The sequence below is a fragment of the Falco rusticolus genome, chromosome 4 (assembly GCF_015220075.1).
Source record: "Falco rusticolus isolate bFalRus1 chromosome 4, bFalRus1.pri, whole genome shotgun sequence".
NCBI lineage: Eukaryota > Metazoa > Chordata > Aves > Falconiformes > Falconidae > Falco > Falco rusticolus.
This window is the reverse complement of record NC_051190.1, coordinates 14,310,931-14,320,537: the sequence shown is the minus strand read 5'-3', so window position 1 is coordinate 14,320,537 and position 9,607 is coordinate 14,310,931. Positions and strand designations below refer to the sequence as shown.

Here is a 9,607-nt window from a genome sequence, read left to right as displayed (position 1 = left end):
CTTAGCTCAGTCACTAAAAGGTTTGCTGCATTTCTAGCAGCCTCCAGCTGAAATCCAGATTATTCTTTAAAAGATGACCTTTTAGAAGCCTTAGGCTTTTATGTTACTTTTTGTATTTTAGAAAAAGCGTGTTTTGGAGACCTTGACAGAAATAAGGGGTGAATTTCAGTGGTTCTAATTTAAATGCAGTTTAATGTTATTGGTGTTTAAATATGATTTTTTTTTTGGTACATTAGCATAGGAATGTTGGCACAAAAGCCCAATTTTCTTATGTGGTTTTTTACTAACTAACACTGTAGACACTTCTGATTATAAAATGATACAAATACATCAAATACAGCAATACAAAGTAAACGTTAAAAAAAACCAAATCAGGAACAAGTGTATCACTTACATGCAAAACAGCCAGGAAGGATTAAAATATGGCTGCGCAGGCACATCATGCCCACACCTTTCCCTATGTGATCTATCACGCACAGAGTCATCAAACCAGAGGGCAAACAAATTGAGAAAACCATGTTCTGGAAAAATAACTTTCTGCTTAAACCACAATTAATGAGGCTGGCTGAAGAATTCGCATCTCCACAAAAGTAAGTGGAAAACCCCAAGCCCCCCAGGCAGCGCACTGACACCCTGCACTGAGGGCCAGTGCCCCCTACCTGCCCCCCAGCTCCCACTGCTGAGACCCCCCCCCCTCTCCCGGTGGGGATGCTGCATGGCCATGCAGGCTCCTCCTCAGGACACACACAGCCTGTGTGGGGGCCAGCAGCACGGCCAGCAGCCTTCCCCCAGCCTTGCTCTCCTGCGGCCACAGGCGCAGTCGAATTTGCCTTTGCTCCCTGCAGCTGCTCATCCTCAGACAACAGGACTGTGTGACCTCACGCTGTGCTGCTTCACAGATTGTAAGGCAACTACCCAAGCAATAACACAATTTAAGCTTTTCACATACGTCGGTGTATTTGTTGTTAGCAAATAGCAAAAAAAATACTACCTTACTCTGACTACATACAATTTCACCAATTGCCCAGCCTTTATTTTTCTTTAAGCAACTCTAAATGGGTGGTGTTGTTATTAACCATCAAGTAAGAACAGTATTGCAGCCAAAGACTTGTAGACCGTCCAGAAGTCTCATGACTTTGCTATGACCACACAGAAGGCATAATCAAAGTCCCATTGTAATTGTAACAAATCCAAATGACCTGAGCCATTAGGTCAATGTCAATAGAAGTGTCTCTCAAATGTCTGAATTGGAAGGCTTCCACAGATGCCATTCCCTCTCCAGGAGGGAGACACCACTCCGAATGTCAGTGGAAGGTTGCTTTGCTTTTAACTGGCACCTGAGTTTTATTTGGCTGGCTTCTAAATTATTCCCCCCTCCTTTCCGATTAGGAGAGCATTCAGATCTTCCACAGAGGGCTCTCAGGCTCTTTGCTCTTCAAGACTTTTTTTAATTAAAACAACAACAACAAACAAACTCACACAAAAAAACCCTCTCATCTGCAAACAGAAACGCAGGAAGACAGCCAAATATCAGATCGTGAGCATTAACATTTAACTATCGCTGTATTTCACTGTGTGCCTTGTACAAAGGCAGACACCCTTATGCTCCGTGTCCCCTGGAAGCAGGCAAGTACACATGCTCTATTCATAATTAATGGCCCAGCTTTTCCAAAAGCACTAAAAACTGCATCTGCTTCTGTCTGTGGAGGATCTGACCCTCAAGGTTTGGCTTCACCAGACTAATGCTCTGCCTGCAAAACTGCCACCTAGGACACTCTGGAGCCAGGCTTTATCACCTGGATCCCAGATGTATCCAAGCCAGCAGTAAACATAACCACATGCATCCTCTAAAATAGGTGCTGGCTTTGCCACCCATTTCAAGGGCAGTTGGCTTGCCCTCCAAACACTCACGTTTCCAAGGTGCTCTGTACTTAGGATCAGAACTAAGACCTCCTGAAGCCTCAGGCAAGATGAGAGTCCTCAGCACCCCGCCAGACTGAATTACTACATTATTTCAAGCCGTCACACTGCCCAGAGGACAGGCAGACACACACCACTGTTAGTGCAGAGCTGCGCCTGCACCACTCTGTCAGCACTCCGGCTCTCAGCAGGGCTGCAGCGATGCTCCTGGCAGGTAGGCTACTACCAAAAGGCATCAAAAACCACCTGGAGATGGGCTGATTGGTTTTATTTGCTTGTTACCTGGCCCACAGAGTGAGATATACCCTGAGTATATTTGTTTTGCTGAGGCAACCAGAAAGAAAGCCTCCCTAAAGCAGGCTCTATGCTGCCAGAGGACTGACTCCAGTGAGATTTTGGTTTTTAAGAGGAGACAAAGTTGTCGGCTAGTGTGGACTCAACCTGAAAAATAACTCTCCATTCCTTTTTCTGATGGCTTTTATTTATGCTTCTCTTCACGCAGCAAGGCAGACCCCTCTCCTGCTCCCCTGGGAAGCTTTTCAACAAGGAACATAAAAGTCTGGCTGCACCAGAAGGCATCAGGGGCTCTGGATTTGCCCTCTGCACCAGGGCCTTCCGCAGCTGGTGGACCAAAAGTTGCTGCAGACGCATTCTGGCAGCTGCCCTCAAAAGCAGAGACAGCCTTCAGCTCAGCCAGGGACATGGCTCACTTCTGTACAGCACACCCCATCTTCACCATTCATCCTCCAATACACAACCTGTTATAACTCCTTAGTGAGATGGGACAAAAAAAAAGCATAAAAAGTAAGGTATGTCTTACATCCTCTTCAGACCACCTCCCTGCTCCCAACGGCTACCATTCCCTGGGTGCCCATGGAAGTCCACCAGAAATATAATCTAAATGTCAGGCTCTGTAGATCACAAACTGCCTCTAAGGTGATTCCTTCTGAGAATAGCTCTTCATTGCTGGGGCACTGAAGGCCTAAGACAGATACTAACAAAACAGCCCGTCTGCTAAAGCAACAAGTTGCAATGTGCCCTGAGACTTGACTATAACCTCTAAATTTTTTTTCCATAGTTATTCTTCAAGTTTTACTTTACTTTCCACTCATTACATGAAGTTACCCTCAGCAGCAATGACCGCCCAGACATGCCAATCTTTGCTGCTTCAGTTATGGCAAAGCATTTTGCAGAGGAAAGTCCCCTGAAAATAACATCCACAGCTGTAGAAACCAAGCTTCTTTGTCAAGATGACCCCAAATGGGTCCAAAAGACCTTGAGTGAAAGAATACACCCTGGTACCCTTGTTGTGCTTTTACCTCTGTGTTGTCTGTTTCTCTCTCATTTTCGTGGTTCTTCCTTACTTTGGACTGATCTGTGAAAGCCTCTAAAGGGATCACAAAGCTGGATAAAAACCTAGAGTGTTTGCCAAACTGACAAAAAAAAAAAAAAAAAAAAAAAAACTCAGAAGAGAAAACATCAAGCCAAGCCAAGTCAAACATCAATCTACTTTTGTGTGCTTTGTTTCATTAAGTTTACTTTATGATTCATTTGTAACAAACTGGGGTAGATAATGAGCACTTGCATCACGAACCTCTGTGTGCTTAAGTAATCACTCACGCTCCACAAGAAAGGATTAGATAACAGAAACAGCCCTCTCGTTTGCCACAGTGTTTGGTGGTCTGAGCACAAGCGGAGATCTCTCAGTAAGCTCCAAGCCGATAGCTCTAGCAATGAAGCAGTCACGTCACCGCCAAAGCGTTTGAGCCCTGTGAGGACAGTCCAGCCCATTGCGTTCAAGTGTGCCAAGATGTCCTGAAAGCGCATCACTGGGCACGCCGTGGCCCTGGGCAGCTGCTTCCCAGGCAGAGGGTCCAGGAGACACCCATGCGTGGATGAGCTGACAGGTCTCCCAGAGGACACTGCCAACCCTGTCTTAAAAGTCACGAGATGGCAAATGCCTGAGGCTGCAGAAGTCTAAGCATCTAACTCATTGGTCTCGGTGCAGTGCTTCAGTTCAGCATCAGGTCTAGCTCCCCCAGAGATTACCTAGGCCCCTTTCCACATTGCAGCCCAAGATCTCCAGGCTTTACAAACACAAGAAAAACATACCCTGTTGCAAGCTGCTCACATTTCGGACTGAATGTGTCAAGTGGACAAACACAAAGGGGAAGCAAGCACAGGGTGACATCATATTAAAACAAAACAGGCTTTGCAGGTGAGTTCATTCCCCATGCAACATTAGCCTTTTATACTGAGAAATTCCAGCATCTTTCTGGTTTACTTAATTTCCTTAATATTTCACTCTTAAGTGATTCTACAAGGAGTCAGCTCATTATGAAGACATTAGACTGCCTAAACTTCAGGACTTCTATGTGCTAATTCCTGGCTGTGCCTGTCACCTGTCTCCTCCAGCCAGGATCACAAAACGCCCACAGGAGGCACGCAGCAATTGCACTCCCCTTCCTGCCGACTTGCAGGAGCTGCTTCAGTAACGATAACCGCTGTGCTGGAGAGGGCATCTCCCACATGACAGGCAGCTGGAAATGAGCTGATCAAGCAAGAAAAAAGCACCCAGGATTGAACTGCAGGCAAGCTGCAGGTGTTGTGATAATTATGAGAGTTTGGCAAACCACGGGAACAGCACATGTTCCTAAAACAACAGCACAGGCTTTTATACTTTCATTGCACATCTGTGCATCAGTGGCTCAGCCCCCCTCCCAGGCATTTTGAAAGTACAACTTTGGGTGAAGATCCAAACACTCAGCAAAGCAATAAACGGGAAAGCGTCCCTTCCCATAGCAGCAGGGCTGCAACTAGATCTTTAAGGTCCCTTCCAACCCAAAGCATTCTATGATTCTGCGATCAGAGCCCACTCTCCTCCCTCACACTGACTAGACCAGCTGTTGAGGGTGGGCATGTGTTGCATGGTGAGAGGTGACTTGGGGATGCTTCATGGTACTGTGTCCATTACAGAGCGGGGAACCTGTCCCTACTGAACACCTTCAGTGATTTTGCTTGGTGAATCCCTCCAGCTATGCAGGAGAGGCAGCACAGCATGCATCTCATGCCTTTTGCAAGCTAGGCCTGAGGGAATAAGCAGCCAACAGGAAAGGTTCCCACTTCTGCTGACTCCAACTCCCCCTCGTCCTTAGTTTTTCAGGTGGTTTTTTTCTTTTTAAAAAGCATTTTCCCCCATATTTTCTAACAATTTCCCATTTTGCAAGAACTTAAGTGAAAGAATATAGGTTATTTTCCCACTATAAGGCCCCAGAAATAAGCAACATCCACTTCAGCCTGTATTTCCCCACCTCTGCTGAAGCAGAATTCTCCTGTGGAAGGGAAAGGCATGCAAGTTTACCAGCTTTCACTTTTCTGTGCATCCTGTTAACACACATTACAGTTTCCCACTCATTAATCCTGCAAAGGAGCATTTACAGTGTATTTAAAATGGTTTTCCTCCTTTACTAGCTCCCTGTGGTGCCGTCCAGTTTCTGATCTGAAGAGCAATCAATAAATAAGCTCCGCCGTCCGCCGGGGTTCCTGGCTGCCCAATTAGAATAGCAAACCCCAACGTGCTGTTTTATTATACGACGACAGCAGTCGGCTTTGGCGCGGCTCGCAGTGCCTAATGCTGGTTTTAGATGTTTGTATTTGAGTAACAAAGCAGTGTCGGCCTGGGAAGTCAGTAGGGCTGTTCTGTGCCAAACTACATACAAATTCACTCACCGAGGACTGTGAGTTTCCATCGCAGAGCATTTTCGCCAACTGGTTGCGTGGGGGTTGATGGCCATGTCATCATTTTAATTGCTTGAAACAGTGAATGGGTGGATTTCTGGCTTGTGGAGGGCATTGTGCAGAAAAGAGACATTATTAATCTTTCCAAAGCCTAGCTGGTGAGCAGGTCCTTAAAACAGCTGAAGAGCCAGCAAAACGCACTCGGCAAGTGGGCAGCCTGCCATGGTGAGGGACAGCATGGACCATGGCTCAAAGGGAAGGTGCTGCCGGCTGGTGAGCTCTTCTCAAGCTGCTAAATAAATAACATTTAAAAGCCTGGCAAGAGGGAGCATAAACAGAAGATGCTGCTCCGTCTCATATAGTTTTGAGAAAGAGGGATATGTTTTCCTGGGGCACCACAGATATACTTTGTGGACCCCTGAACTGGCAACATCTGCAACTGCTTGTGCCAATGTGGGGTCACCATCCCTCCCTCCCCAGTGCCTGGCCTGCAGGAAACAATGAACATCCACTGATGCTACCAGCGAAAAGAGCTGCTTGGCTGGCACAGATCAAGCCTGAAGATCCTCCAGAGAAAGCAAAGACTGTGTAGATGGGCTCTGCCTGCCTCTCCCACAGCCACAGGGATTCCTGCTGCCTGGCAGATCCGTGCTGGCAAGCACAGCAGCTGGTGGGAAAAGAGCAGGACAGGATAGAAAGAGCCAGCTTGCAGGTAGCTGAGAAGAGGAATCCCATCTTGCCAGACTGAAGTTTTTAAACATATCTGAAATGAAAACCAAGCTAACTCCAAAGGTGTTGGCAGGTGGGGACTGTATGTCTTTGCAGGGAAGCACCACCCGTGAACCAGGATTTCTTCTTATTGCCTGGTTCCTTGGGCCACTGAGCTCCACAGAGAGCTTCACGCGCTGCAGAGAGCACACTTCCACAGAAGAGTAGTTCAGTCCACAGCGTTCCTCACCACACTAAGGAAGGTACCAGGTTGGAAGAAACATTTTCCCCAACACATGCACACTGGCAGAGGAAGAGGCAGGAGTCCCTGAGAGACAGAAACGTCCCCATTTTCTCAGCCTGTCCTCACATCACCATTTTCCTGCCTTTAACAGACTCCTGCAGGGTCTAGCCAGCAGCTCAGCCGGTGAATCTGAGCCCAAGTTTGCCTCACTGCACTCCTACTGCTGGATCCCAGCCTCCTCTCCTTGGCCATGACAAAACCACTCAGTCAGCTACACCACTCCCCCAAAACAGTAACTTTTAAACTTAAAATCAGATGCATGGCAAAAGCAGCAGCATGTTCAGCCAGCACAGCACCTCATAGGCAACAAGCAGGCTCTGCTCTACCAGGCAGCAAACCCAAACAGTTAGCAAATGCAGAGTCCCTTCCCAACATATGTTCTCAAACAGTGGATTAAAATACGTTGTTTTGTATTTGAAATGCAGCCTTACAGGGGAGACCTGCAGGTCTGAAGAGCTTGAAGTCCATCTCCCAGCACTGCCTTACCCGTTGCAAGGCAAGTCCCTGCCTGGTGATTCATTCTGCTCCTTCCACCCCTCCCTGAAGACACCCTACTCCAGGCTGCAACCACTACAAGTTCTTCAGGAAAAGAATTGGTTTTGATGCTTATGGATCTACACTAGTGAAATTAGTGGCAACTAGTAATTTGTTTTCAGATTTCAGAGTTGTTTTGGAGGGGTTTGGTTTTCTGTTGTTTAAATTAAAATATTAAAAAAAAAAAAGAAAAGAAAAAAGGAACATTATCAGAACTGAAATCATTGAATGTTCAGTTGTTGGGAGCAGAAGGGACAGCATCCTAGTACTACCGTAAACAGGTTTGGCAACTCCAGTACGGACCACAAACAGACATACCTGTGATCACTGTTTGGATGTTTCAGCAGTGCAGAGCTCAGACCAGCACCCAGAAGAAAGTGCATCACAGAGCCAATCCTCTCCCTACTTGAACACTGCCTTTCCCTAACAGGCTTAAATCCTTCTTAAGCACAGGAGAAGCAGCGGATTTGAATATAAAGGCTGATGATGGTCACTCAGTAGGGGACAGCATCATCCCAGGTAAGTGTCCCCCAGGAGTGCAGCAGACATTATTAGAGAACTCGTTCGCCCTTATTTAAGCCTCATCAACTCTACCAGGAGCCCAGTTGACCTGCTGTTATCTGGTGGGTAAGCACAGATACGGGAGACTCATTACCTTAAGCTAAGGTATTGCAGGTCACTGTGACTCCTGAGAAGTACAGGGACAAAAGATTCCAACTTTGCCTGCTTCCTGAGAGCCACAGCTATTTTGCACATCCATAAAGCAAGTCTCAGCTGAGCTATTTGCCTTATGCAATAAATAGCCAGCACTAACTAGCTGCCAGCTTAACGCTAGCAAAAATATTAGATTTCTTCTTCGGTCCTATTTTTTAACCACTGACATTAGAAGGAAAGACACAAGAGACTTAAATCTGTGGGAAGTCCTTAAGAGAGAACGCATGTTTTTTCCACCTGCATGTTACAGATAACACCCTAAATTCCCAGCTTTCCTAATTAATTCCTATTCATTTTTCTACTGTACCACCCACCCGATGAAGAGGATACTAGCAAAGACTAGGCAGAGCTGCAGAGACCTTACACAGGTAGCTAAAGCATCCCACAGATGAAGGCTTCTTTTCAACAACTGCCTTCCAGCTCACTCCCACAGCTTTGCATCCCTCTCTTAAGTAGCTAAGTGCTTCCTCCTGGTCTCCCGAGTGCTGAGCCTTCAGGTGATGGACTTCACACTTGATCTGTCTCCATTAGCAACTTAACTGCTTCTAATAGATGTTTGTTTTGGGGTTTTTTTTCCAAGATGCAGAATGGCAGCTCCAGCCAAGAAACGGTCCCAGAAAGTGGTAAGTGGGCACAGAGGAGGTAATGAAACTAAAGGGTGTCCTGGTACAGTAGAGCGTGCAGGAAAACCAGGCAGCTCCATCAAAACTGCTGCTGTCAGCCAAAGATCTGTCTCAGGGAGGAGGGAGATGGCTCTAACTCTTCCACACGCAGCTGTGAGGATGAGTGGCTGCCCTCCTCGGCTAGCATTTGAAACAGGGAGACCTTTTTAGAGTTTCTCCTTGCAATCTCTGCACTCTACGACTGTGCTTTGCTGTATTTTCACTTGAGACAAGGCTGATGCTCCAGGCCAAACACTGCTGCCAGGAAGTGACACCTCTGTGTCAGGCGTAGCTGTTTGACAGGGCTCTTTCACACCTCCCTGGGAAGCAGCTGGTGCTGCCTACGCCCTGAGAAAGGCTCCCAGAGCACATGAATCACTAGCTTGATTATGCCTGGCAATTCCTGCCAAGTTAGACCATAACAGACGTGTGAGCTGGATCCAGAAGGTGCATAGCAAAGCCTGGGCATGAAGTTTGGGCTAGACCACACCAGAGGTTTGTAGGGTGCAATGCCAGCTTGAGTCTCTGTCCCAGTTAGCGTTGTGGTGTGCTAACACCATTTCACAAGAAAGGGCTCCCAAACTAGTAAGCTGGTTATGGTCACTGGTGAAACGGCCCCAGGACCACCCTGCTCCAGGCCCTTGCTGCTCCCAGGATGGTCCTTCTCATTCACAAGCCTGTGCTATCACTCCCCTTCCTGTGTATTGCAGCAAAGCAAAAGGTGGAGAGTAACCGAGCAGCCCCTGCAACAAGGGGCTGCACCTGCTCAGCGTGGCTTGGGCTGGGTGGGCCCAGTGCCCCCAAAACCTGCACTACCAAGATTCCCTCCGTGCTGCCGCAGCACCTGAAACTCTCATGGTGGCTGGATCTGGTGGTGGGGCAAAGGGCATCCCGCTGCCAGTGGGGCTGGCCCCAAGGCTGGGCAACAGGTTAAATAAATACCGAAGTGCCGTGCTTGAGAGTACCAGTACAGAAGTACTGGTGGCTTCCTTTGCTGCTGAAATAGCCTCATCTCCCCAACTCACAT

At 47.4% G+C, this 9,607-nt stretch overlaps 1 long non-coding RNA gene across 1 annotated transcript; it reads left to right on the top strand.

Moving 5' to 3' along the window:
- Positions 1–477: 477 nt before the first annotated feature.
- LOC119147417 lies at positions 478–3,238 on the top strand. The gene is made up of 2 exons (XR_005104020.1): positions 478–590; positions 2,423–3,238. It is a non-coding gene; the product is annotated as an uncharacterized LOC119147417 (long non-coding RNA).
- The last annotated feature ends 6,369 nt before the right edge of the window (positions 3,239–9,607 follow it).